The 11650-nt window shown below is 38.0% G+C and overlaps 1 long non-coding RNA gene across 1 annotated transcript in view; it reads right to left on the bottom strand.

The window, feature by feature from the left end:
* Positions 1–3226: 3226 nt before the first annotated feature.
* The window catches only part of LOC126077672 (uncharacterized), a 36075-nt gene continuing 27651 nt past the window's right edge, over positions 3227–11650 (bottom strand). The window contains exon 3 of the long non-coding RNA XR_007517824.1: positions 3227–3478. This is a non-coding gene — a long non-coding RNA (uncharacterized LOC126077672). The remainder of the gene's footprint in view (positions 3479–11650) is intronic.

Here is an 11650-nt window from a genome sequence, read left to right as displayed (position 1 = left end):
GATGATGTAGAGAACTTTCACCATTTCACTTAAAAGAAGCACTTTACAGCTTCTTTTTGGCATATTCGAATTGCCGCCATTACTACTCTTACACTTTGGGGACATTATCAAGTAAAATAAGGGTTACTGGAACACAAGCACTGTGATACCTTGATAGTTGATATGATAACTGAAACAGCTCCTAAGCGATAAGTGGAGGGGGCGGGGGGTGGCGTATAGAGCGTGCATATGCTAGACAAAGAGATGATTCACGTCCTGTGCAGACAGAGTGAGACAGCACAAGATTTCATCACACTGCTCATTTAACATTTTCTGACCGTAGTTGAATGGGGGCGACTGAAACCGCAGAAGGCAAAACCATGGATAAGGGAGGACTACTGCATAGACAACTTAGAAATTCAAGTTAAAGAATGTCATCATTATGTGTTAGCAAGGTAGAGGTAATGATTTTTGACGAAAAAAAATGACATGATTAGAAATAACACTTTGGAAAGATTGATCTGGAGGCTCCATTTTCTTCTATTCGTTTATGCCTTCATTTATTCAATAAACATTGCCCACTCTCAAGGTGTTTTTATTCTAGGGACAGAAAGATAGTAAAGCAGTAAGTGCCATTTAGTGATATGTAGAATCCCTTGCTGGCACAGTTAAGCACTTGACTACTAGCCAAAAGTTTGGCAGTTCGAACCCCTCAAGAGGCACCTCAGAAAACAGGCCTGGTGATCTGCTTCCAAAAAGTCACAGCCTTGAAAACCCCATGAGCAGTGCTACCGATGCACACATGCAGTCACCATGAGTCAGAATCTACACAACAGCAACTAACAACTGTATATGATATGCGGCATGGTGTAGCACCACCCTGAATGCGATGGCAGTAGAAAAGAAAGACAGTCAGGTAATACTGATGATCAGGGGATAATTCCTAGCAGGGCTACTTCTGGAACTGAAACTTGAGGGATCATATAACTTAAGGATATGAATTGGGAGAAGGTGAGACATATTAGTACATGGGAATAATTCATGAAAAGCACAGAAGCATAGGGCAGTATGACCATTCTTTCATGTTCACTGCCATGTCCCTTGGCCCATCAGTGATTTCAGCTACAGCTGTGATACCCAGTTCTGTGCAAGTTCAGAGTCAGCATCCCACTCAAGCACTTCTCACTTCAAGCACTTCTCTGAAGTTCTTGAAGCACACTAGCCCCTGCACAAATACAGCTTGGAAGTGTTGAGTGTTATACCCAAAGCCATCCTTCAACCAGTGGGGATGATAGATGAACACCTCAGCTTCCTATCCTTCTGCCGATCCTGGTGGTACTACAGGTTCCTCAGAGGTTTCAAAGAATGACGCTCTATTGCCCGTTGTAGGAACTTCAGTAACATACTCTGACAAGAACATACCTTATCTTCTCTATTCCTTTCTATCATCACCCAAATAAACTGCAACCGTATCCTTGCCTCGGGCTCTGCTTTTGTTAGAACTCAGACTAAGACAAACAGTAACGTATTCGGGGTGACTGTAGAGAAATGTGTGGTGGTAATGAGAGGTGTCAGGGTGTATGTTGTTGTTGTGTGCCATCAAGTTGATTCCAAATCATAGTAACACTATAATGTAATCTTTACGGGAGCGGATCACCAGGTCTTTTCTCCCACAGAGTCTCTGGGTGGGTTCGCATCACTGACTTTTAGGTTGGCAGATGAGTCCTAACCATTGTGCCACCAGGGTTCCTTCAGTGTGTATATATAAAAAAAAACTAAACCCACTGCTGTCGAGTTGATTCAGACTCATAGCAACCCTATAGGCCAGAGTAGAACTGCCTCATAGAGTTTCCAAGAAGCACCTGGTGGATTCAAACTGCTGACTTTTTGGTTGGCATCTGTAGTGATTAACCACTACACCATCAGGGTTTCCTCAGTGTGTATAGAGAAGAGTAATAAATATTGAAACCAGAGAGAGCTTGAGTATCATGCTAAAAAGTTTGAATTTTGTCCGGTAGGTTATAGGAACCTTTGAATGATTTGGAACAGAATAACATGAACAGATTTTTATTTTTAAAAAGATCCCCCCGTGTAAGGAGTATGAATTGCAACATCCTAGACTGAGAAAAAGGAGCCCTGGTAGTGCAGTGGTTTACCACTGGGCTGCTAACTGAAAGGTCAAACCTATCAGCCATTCCATGGGAGAAAGATGTGGCAGTCTGCTCTTGTAAAGATTACAGCCTTGGAAACCCTGTGGGGCAATTCTGCTCTTACAGGGTCACTGTAAGTCAGAATTGACTGTATGGCCATGGCTTGGTTTTAATCTTTTTTTTTTTTTTTTTTAAGACTGAAAACTGGGAGGTTGATTTAGAAATGACTGTGATGCAAGCAAGGTATTTGAGTTTTAATTAAGGCATTGACTGTAACAATGAATATAAGAGGCAAAATCCACTGGCTCTCAGTGCTTGGTTGGATGTGAGAAGTGAGAAATAAAAGTTTCTGACTGAGGACGTATTTGAGTAGCAATGTCATTCATCCAGAGATTAGAATACAGGAGAGGTAGGTTGGGGGGTGAAGGGAGAGGATGAGTTCATTTTCAGCTTGTTGATACATAGGGCTTGGGGAAAAAACTAACACGGAGGAATCAGGTAGAAAGTTATTTTTTATATCTCTCGGTAGAGCTTTGGATTGTAGATATAAACATATGTTGAATTGGTTTGTGTCAGACCCTGCAATTAGTTCTTCCAAATATCCATTACATCACTCAACCTTCATAGAAATTCTAAAACATGAGAATTATTCTCATAATTTTGCATTTAAAAAAATAGTTTCAGAAAGGTCATTTAATTTGTTTAGGATCACAAGCGAATACTGGTGATGGAATTTGAACCCAGGTCTGATAGACTGAATACTGTCCTTTATACTATACCACTCTGCTACCTTCATACTCCCGGTAACATCACCTTAGTCTTGAAATAGCCGAATATTGCAAAGCTAAAGTTTTCAACTATAGCATATACTAAAGCTAACTGGTCCCACAAGGCTCGTACCTGAAAATATGAATACTTGACATTGCAATAAACCATTGAGATAACCTACTACTCTACCTGCAATGCAACTCTCTCTTCATGTAGGTGTCATATTGTTATAAATGGCTTTACCTAATATGTTGGACGTCCCTTTGTGAAGTATAATTTTTATGAGTTTATAAAGCATGTCACCAGTTATAATTTAAAAGCAAAGAAAGAACAAAAGTACTCGTCTTAAATAATACACTCAAGATCAACAGGATGAGGGTGAAAAGATAACTGTATAACAGCACAAGGTGGTAGGTGGTTATTGTCACTGGAATGCTTCACAGAACAGATGGACTCCTAAGAGTAAAAGGGTGAGGTATCCTGTGGTGTGTTCAAGAAAAGGCAGTTCCGGGTATAGAGTGATGACTTGGAAGAACACACGTGCAGTTCTGAGTGGGCGAAGATTCAAGGCCATGATTGTACTAAAAAAAAAAATGAGATATAATTGTGCTAATAACCAAGATTTAATAAGGAATAAGGAGAATAAATAAATGCATGGAGTAAAATTGGAAAGACCCATATATATCTTGTTGTTGTTTTTGTTAGTTCAGTTCTGACTCATGGTGACCCCATAAGTGCAGAACAGAACTGCTCCATAAGGTTTTCAAGGCTATACCTTTTCAGAAGCAAATTGCCAGGTCTGTCTCCCAAGGTACCACTAGGTGGGTTCAAACCACCAAACTTTCAGCTGGTAGTCGAGTATTTCATCATTTGGATCACCCAGAGAGAGAGAGATTATATGAATACATGCAGACTCCCAAAGATAGAATCACAAAGTATTTAAATTGGAAGAGATCTAAGAGAGCACTATCCCTCCCAAACCACCATCTCCACCTTCATATCGTAAAAGAAGAAACACATGGAAAGTTTCAGTGATTCTTTTCAAGGTTTAATTCCACTAATTAAAAAAAAATCATTGCTGTCTAGTTGATTCGGAGTTATAGCGACTGTATATGACAGAGTAGAACTACCCCATAAAAAAAAGGTTTCCAAAAAGCAGCTGGTAGATTCGAACAGCCAACCTTTTGGTTAGCAGCCAAGCTCTTATTAAACATTTATTTACCTACCACCATAGTAGACTCAAGATTATGGCATAAGTAGGATGGTGACCTTTCCTTCCTTATAATACACAAATCTATTTTAAAGGATGGTCCTGGTCTATTCATGAAACAAATGGGCTCACTGAAGAGATGTAGCAAGAGCCATGGGATTTGTAAGATTTTCATTAGGCATTTTTAATAAATCATGTGAAATTAGTCCATGCTCTATACTCCTTGGCTACAAACCTAAAGAAGAAGTATTTATGGAAGCTTTGAAAATCTGTGTAATTCTAACTTTCTTAAATGAAAGTATCCTCTTATTTTGCAATCATTTTGGATATAAGGCAAGATTTTATTACTAGTTGAAAAGATTTTAATTTTTCCATTCATCTGGTGGTTCTCAAACTTTAAAAAGCACCAGAATCATCTAGAGGGCTTGTTCAAACAAAGATCACTGGGCTCCACCCCAGGGTTTCCGATTTAGTAGGTCTGGGATGTGACCTAAAAAAAATCTGCGTTTCTCACAAGTTCCCCGGTGATGCCGACGCTGCTGGTACAGGGGTCCACTTTTAGACCATAAACACCTCTTGGGCAGCAGAGGCAGATGACCCAGCAAACAAGGTAAGCATGGGCTTACTTGTGCTTACTGACTAATCTGTAGATTGTTCACTACAGGTTAGTCAGTAAGTACAAGTAAGCCCGTGCTTACCGTGCTTACTGGGTCACCCGCCCATGTCAGGGATTATAAATTTGAAAAGAGACTGATTCTGTAGGAAGGTGCTGTGGACTTGGGAGAGAGACAGATGCTAGCCATACCTAGAAGCAGAGTCTTTGATGTGGTGAAAAAAAAAAAAAAGTGAAATTTTTCACTACAGATTAGTAAGTAAACACAAGTAATTATATCTAACTGATTTCTGTATTCTAACTGTCTACCTTATAGTGAAATCTCAACAAATGTTTATAGGGATGAGTAAATGGTCATATGAATGATGTAGCTAAAAACTATAGCTAAATTGCATTATTAACTGCCCAGTTCAAGAGTCTTCTTGTTACTCCTACTTATAAAGAAATTAATAAATCAAGAAAATATTAAGTAATTGCTGTCCCATTTGCTGAAAATGGAAAAGCTGAACTCTATGTTGTCATGGATACCGTATTCTATTTTCAGTACTAGTCGTGTCCTACTTGTTAATGACTGTTACAGTAACCAATAGGAAAATAACATTTCACTCACTACATTTCATTAAATTTAACACCTCATATTAAGCTTAATGGGACAATAAGAACAAAGTTCTGCTTGACAATTGTTGACAGAATTCTACCATTTCCGTGTAGTTAGTGACTTACAGAGCATCAATCTTTATGAACAGCTCCCAAAATAAAAAGGAGATAGGAAAATAAAAGCTTTCTATTTGACTTAATAATAATGACCTCTGGGCCGGACATTTCCTGACATTTAACCAATAGTTGAATTAAAAGACTCTTCTGTCTTTGATTCAGGATCTCTGCTTCTCTCATAGATTATTACCTCGCAGGAAATGCCCTTGCTTTCCAACATTATAGCTTTAATAGCACAGAAAACAGAATAATATGAATCCTAAGCAGAGGACCTTCAAATCCTAACATTTTACAGTGGTAAATAAAAAAAAAAAAAAAAAATTGGTGGAGAGTAGCCAAAATCCTTTAACTTGAGTGAAACTATTCACAGTTTGATCTTGATGCCAATCACAATGAAATAATCACCTCCACTTTTGAAACCTGGAGTCATGTTACTTTATTTCCAAAAAGACTGAACCATGAGGATAAAAAGCTTAATAATTCATAGGAGATATGACAGACTTATAAACAAACAGTTCAGACTCCAGAAGAAAAAAATATATATAATTAAATACATTTAATGATGCACACATCTGAAAAAAAGATCAAGGAAATATGGGAAAATACAACATCATTTAGAAGTCAAGGGAAATAAATGGGGAAGGAGAAAAGGACAGATAACTCAGAGGGACTGAATAAATCTCAGATAGGATATAAAAGACTGGAAACAGATGTTTATATTAAACTGCCAATGGAGTGATGAAACCATACAGATTGTGGTACCAATTTAACTGGAAAAAGCTATGGCGAGCAGACAGAGATTTGAGTTGGAGCTCTATTTTCCACCAGTCAACTAAAAGAGGTGGCTGCTGCCGCTACTGCTAATGATGAATACCATATGCTTGCAAGAGACATAGCCAGTGTGCTCTGCTGTGTGTGTTGGTTGGTGAAGATATGTGTAATATCTTTATCTGATACAAAATTAGTGCAACTTCGAATAACTGCATGTAAAATGTCTGAGGAAGAGTCCATACTGTTTTCCACTGAAAAAGTCAAGAGTGAGTCTTTTTTTTTTTAATTTTATCTCACTTCAATAACTTAAAGAAATTCTACGTAATTTAGCCATGATATTGCCCTAGTTGCATATTTTATGTTTATAGTGAAGAGGGAGCTTATAAAGAGAAAAAACCAGTAGACAGTCAATGAGATAAAAAATACTTCATTGCTTATGGTCTTCTTTAAATGAATATATACTTTTCTCCATACATATACTAAACAGTTTAGTTTATCAGCAAAGAAAGGATCCAGACCTCATGTTCTAGACATAAATTCTTTTACTAAAAAATGTCAATTGTTCAGTTTAAAAAAAGAAAAATATTAGAATTGGTAATTTGGGGTTGGTTGGTTTGCTTGCTTGCCTGCTTACTTGTTGCTTTTTTAAGAAAATGCTGAGATCCAAATTCAAGTTTAAAGTAACTTGGTCAAAGCAGAAGAAAATAAAAGGATAATGAAGAGAATCGGTATTTAAATCATCTTGTTTTATTTTTTAAACCAGTTGTAACTGCCTTAATTCTGAGGCAAAACCAAAACAAAGGCCATTGTCATCGAGTCAATTGTGACTCATACTGACCCTATAATACAGAGTCGAATTGCCCCATAGTGTTTCCAAGAAGTGGCTGGTGGATTCGAACTGCTGTCCTTTTGGTTAGCAGCTGTAGCTCTTAACCACTGTGCCAATTCTGATACAAGTACCTAGTTAACCTGATCAGTTCAGCCCGGGGGGGGGGGGGGAGGCTTTTTTTTTTAAAGAAAGAAATGCCTGGTTATTTCATTTTTCAGACAAACAAAATGACTGTTTATCCAAAATTTTTATGCCTCCATCATTATATTAATGTTATGTAGACATAGCCTAAATGTTCACTTTTTTTTTTTTCTCCAAAACTCATTAAAATATGGAGAAGAGAAAGGGAGAGCCACAAAATTACTGCTTAAAAATATTTTGGTAGTCCTCATTAAAAAGAGTTTAAGTACCTTGGATTTTATTTTATTACATGGTAATAAAATTCAGCCGGAGGAGAGATATTCAATCTGGAACTCAAAAGCCAAATATAAGTGTAGCTAACTCATAACCAATGAGTCTTTGACCGAGTAGACTCGCAGCTGAGAAAGCCTGTTGCCCCAGAAAAACCATCTGCAGTATTTAAGCTACTACATTTTTTTTAATGCTCTCTGCCCTACCAGCTGAAGTTCCTTTTACACCCATTAGTAAGAGAAGAACAAACAAATCTGTCTTAGAAGAAGTACAGGCGAAATTCTCCTTGAAAGTAAGGATGGTGAGACTTGTCTCCCATACTTTGGATGTGTTATCAGAAAAGATCAGTCCCTGGAGAAGAACATCATGCTTGGTAAAATAGAGAGGGTCTGTGAAAAGAGGAAAATCCTCCACGAGATGGACTGACACAGTGGCTGCAACAATAGGCTCAAACATAACAAGTATAAGGATGGCGCAGGTCCAGGTAGTGTTTCCTTCTGTTGTACATGGAGTTGCTATGAGTCAGAACCAACTTGACGGCACATAACAACAACAGCAGTACAGAAAGGAAAAAAAGGGGGGGGGACTTCTAACAGAATGTGAACCTCTTAAATATTATCAGATAAACTTTAATATGATATGTTTCCTGATCTATTTCTTGCCTGAAAAATGAAATAAAAAGACAAACACAAAGTAAGAGAGAAAACTGAGGGAAATAGTCAAAGGAAAGTAAGTGCAGTGGAGATAGATTAGGCTCCCTTACAAGTTACTGCCATTTCATCGCTTTTTATAGGCCAGGGACTTATTTTCACTTCTGAAATAGCCTTTTGGATCTCTGCTATCAGAGACAAACATGTATTACTTGAGAGTTTTCCAAACTTGTCTGTTGTGGAAGTTTTAAACCATCCTGTTCTGTCTTCTGCTCCTGTTCTAATGCTGTCACGCATCACAAGCCTAACCGTGTAGCCCCTTGAAGAGACTGTGCGTGATCAATCCCAGAGGCTCCAGAGAGTTCATCGTCAGAACACCCCTGAGGCATGAATCCCCTTAAAATTCATAGCAAAGGTTTACATTCCTAGCTAGGAAAGGCAATTGCTCTTTCCAAAGAACTTTGAAAATGTTGCCTGAACTAACAAGGGACCTAGGGGCTTGCTTGAGGAAGACAGGCAAACACCAAGCATTCCTCCATCCTCCTTTATACTGCTTGGGTTCCAAGAACCAACAATGAAAGACAGTGTGGAAAGAAATTAGAATTGTAGAAGTGCCAAAGGTATCCCTTGGAGCTGTGTGTATATTGTGTTGTCATGTAAAAGAGCCCTTGAAAGATAAAAGAACTAAGTCCAATTATACTGCTGGTTCCACGTTCAGCTGAATCGCTGTCTACCTTCAGACTTCGAACGATATCGTAGTGCCTGCAATAATTAATTCACATCTTACTTCCAAAAACATGTTGGAAAATTAATTCCCAATGCTAAAATGAATTTGGCAGTGGAACATATTACAATTTTGTAGGTTACCTGGCAATCGTTTTGAACCGTTGTCTTCAGTAAAATGTACCTTTGTATCTTCCCCACAGATGCAGTCTGTCTGATCTGTGGGCTTTACTTCTCATTCGTTAAAGGAAACATATCCCTATTTGGTGTTTTTGTAAAAGAATGCAAGTTATCTTTCATAAACCTTTGTACAGGTGCTAAAACATATTTTAAGAGCAACAATACAAATTCTTAATTGTAAATAAGCAAGGATAAATATTTACTTACATGAAAACCAATTAAAATTAAACCTCATGAGTAAATTTTGTTGTTATGGTACTGTCACGGGAGGTACCTATGTAAAAATTTAATCTCAGCTTGAGGGCAGCCAACACTCCAGTGAATTAATGTGCTTTAGTCAGAACATACATTCCTTGATTTCTATCTCAGAAGCTAGGAACGGCCATTTAGACACCAGCAAAATCTCAATCTGTAATTTGTAGGTCTGTCAACACCTGAGAAAATCCCTTGAGACATAAAGATAGTTACAGAGTTTGAAATACTAGGTATAATCAAGTTGAAGTACAGCTTCATCATTTTAAAGAGGAGCCCTGGTGGTACAGTGGTTAAGTAATATGGCTGCTAACCAAAAGGCTGGCAGTTCAAATCCACCAGCTGTGCTTTGGAAACCCTATGGGTCAGTTCTATTCTGTCCTATAGGGTTGCTAAGGGTCAGAATCGACTCCATGGCAACAGGTTTGGTTTTTGTTTTTTACTAATAAGAGAGGCTTCAGAAAGCACCAACTTCGAGGGAACCCAGATTCTCTTTGATAGGCTCCCGACTGGACCACTCCAGTCCAAAAGAAGAGATTATTTTTATGAACATTGCAGTAGGGAAAAAAAAAAAAAAACCAGCACAGCTGGCTACTCTTTCCTTTGGCAAAGAACAGCAGTGGTCTTACCATCCTTCTGTTTATGGCAACACAAACGATGTTATTTGAAAAGTCACTCATTTCTATGATTGCAGTGGACATGTTTTCATCAACAGAGTGGTTCAGGAGGAAAAAATTATTTTATTAGCTAATTTTCCTTTCATGAATTAGGGATTTTTCTCTGCACAGAGAAAACTTCAAACCCCTCCAGAAATGGAAGCATGCCCATGGATTGACTACTACAGATCAAGTTTCCAGTGGGCTAATAACCTGCTCCAGTGAAAACATATTTTTAATTTGCTTTTAGAGTTATTTATTTTTTTTATTATTACGCTAAGGGTTTATAATTTAATGTCAAACATAATTCTGCACGAATTATGTGACTGTACTATGATGCAGTAGATAAGCTCAGTGCGCCTGGTTGGCATGGTCTCAAACGATGTTTTTAAGAAAATGGATCACCATTTGGCAGGTTGCCATTCCATAAACTGCTCGGTACAACTTTCAAAGGAAGAAGTTGCAAAGAATTTTTGTGTTTAGCAAAAAAATGTTCCTAGTGATATTAGAAGCAGAAAAAAATAATTACCCTCTTACTGCTTTCTACCAGATATAACATAAATTGTATGAAGCTAATTAAGAAATTAAAAGGTTTCCAATTAGAAATTGCAGTCATATTTATTGTAAATTGTCAACCAGCCATGTGGAATAAAATTTTCAAATGGGATTATTTGTTTAAAAATATAGTAGCCATCATAGTGTCTCCAAGCTTTATGATCAGTTTCATAAACATTTAGGAACATCTATGTTGAGCCAAGTAGAAGACGAGATACAAAAATAAAAACTATATTGCCACTGTTCTCAAGAAGCTCACTGTCTAGTGCAGGAGACAAACAGAGACACAGCATGTGGATGGAACATGGTAAATGCTATAATGCAGTTAAGTAGAAACTTCTCTGGAGCTTACATAAGCATTTGGCCAAGATTTAGGGGTGGGTGAAAGGTTAGGAAATGTCTCCAAGAGGAAGCTGGGGAACAGATTTAGGTTCAAAGTTGGAAAACAGAGCCTAGAATATTGGCTTGCCCAAATAAATGGTTATTTGTTTATATATCCTTCTATGATTTTAAATAAACATAGCATTTGTATATGATTAAGAAAATATCATTAAGTTATTTGCATAAGCTTTGACTAGTGTGATCCTTACAATAACTCTATGAGTTTAAGTATGGAGGATATTAGTATCTTCACTCTACAGATAAGGAAAATAAAGCACAGAACAGTTATGTGGTCCATCCAGTGTCACTCAGATAACAAACATATTCATAATAAAACCAAAAACCGAAAGCTGTCAAGTCAATTCCAACTCATCCATAATAAAACCAAAAAACCAAACCCATTGCCATCGAGTTGATTCCGACTCACAGTGACACTATAGGACAGAGGAGCACTGCCCCATATGGTTTCCAAGGAACAGCTGGTGGATTTGAACTGCCGACCTTTTGGTTAGCAGCCCAGGAGTAAATCACAGGTTGCTATGATGCAGAACAGAATTCGGCAGAGCTTTCAGGCTAAGACACTAGGAAAAAAGGCCTGGCAATTAATTCCTAAAACCAGTCAATGAATACCCTGTAGATCACAACAGTCCAACCTGTAACCAATCACGGGGATGGCTCAGGACAAGACAGCATTAAGTTCCATTGTACACGGGGTCACCATGGGTCAGGGGCCAAACCAAGAGCAGCTAACAACAACAATAGAACTAAATCCCGACTTCCAGTCCAGTAGTCTTCCTGGTACTCTACT

This window comes from Elephas maximus, chromosome 6 (assembly GCF_024166365.1).
Source record: "Elephas maximus indicus isolate mEleMax1 chromosome 6, mEleMax1 primary haplotype, whole genome shotgun sequence".
Classification (NCBI taxonomy): domain Eukaryota; kingdom Metazoa; phylum Chordata; class Mammalia; order Proboscidea; family Elephantidae; genus Elephas; species Elephas maximus.
This window is presented reverse-complemented; position numbering and strand designations above follow the sequence as displayed.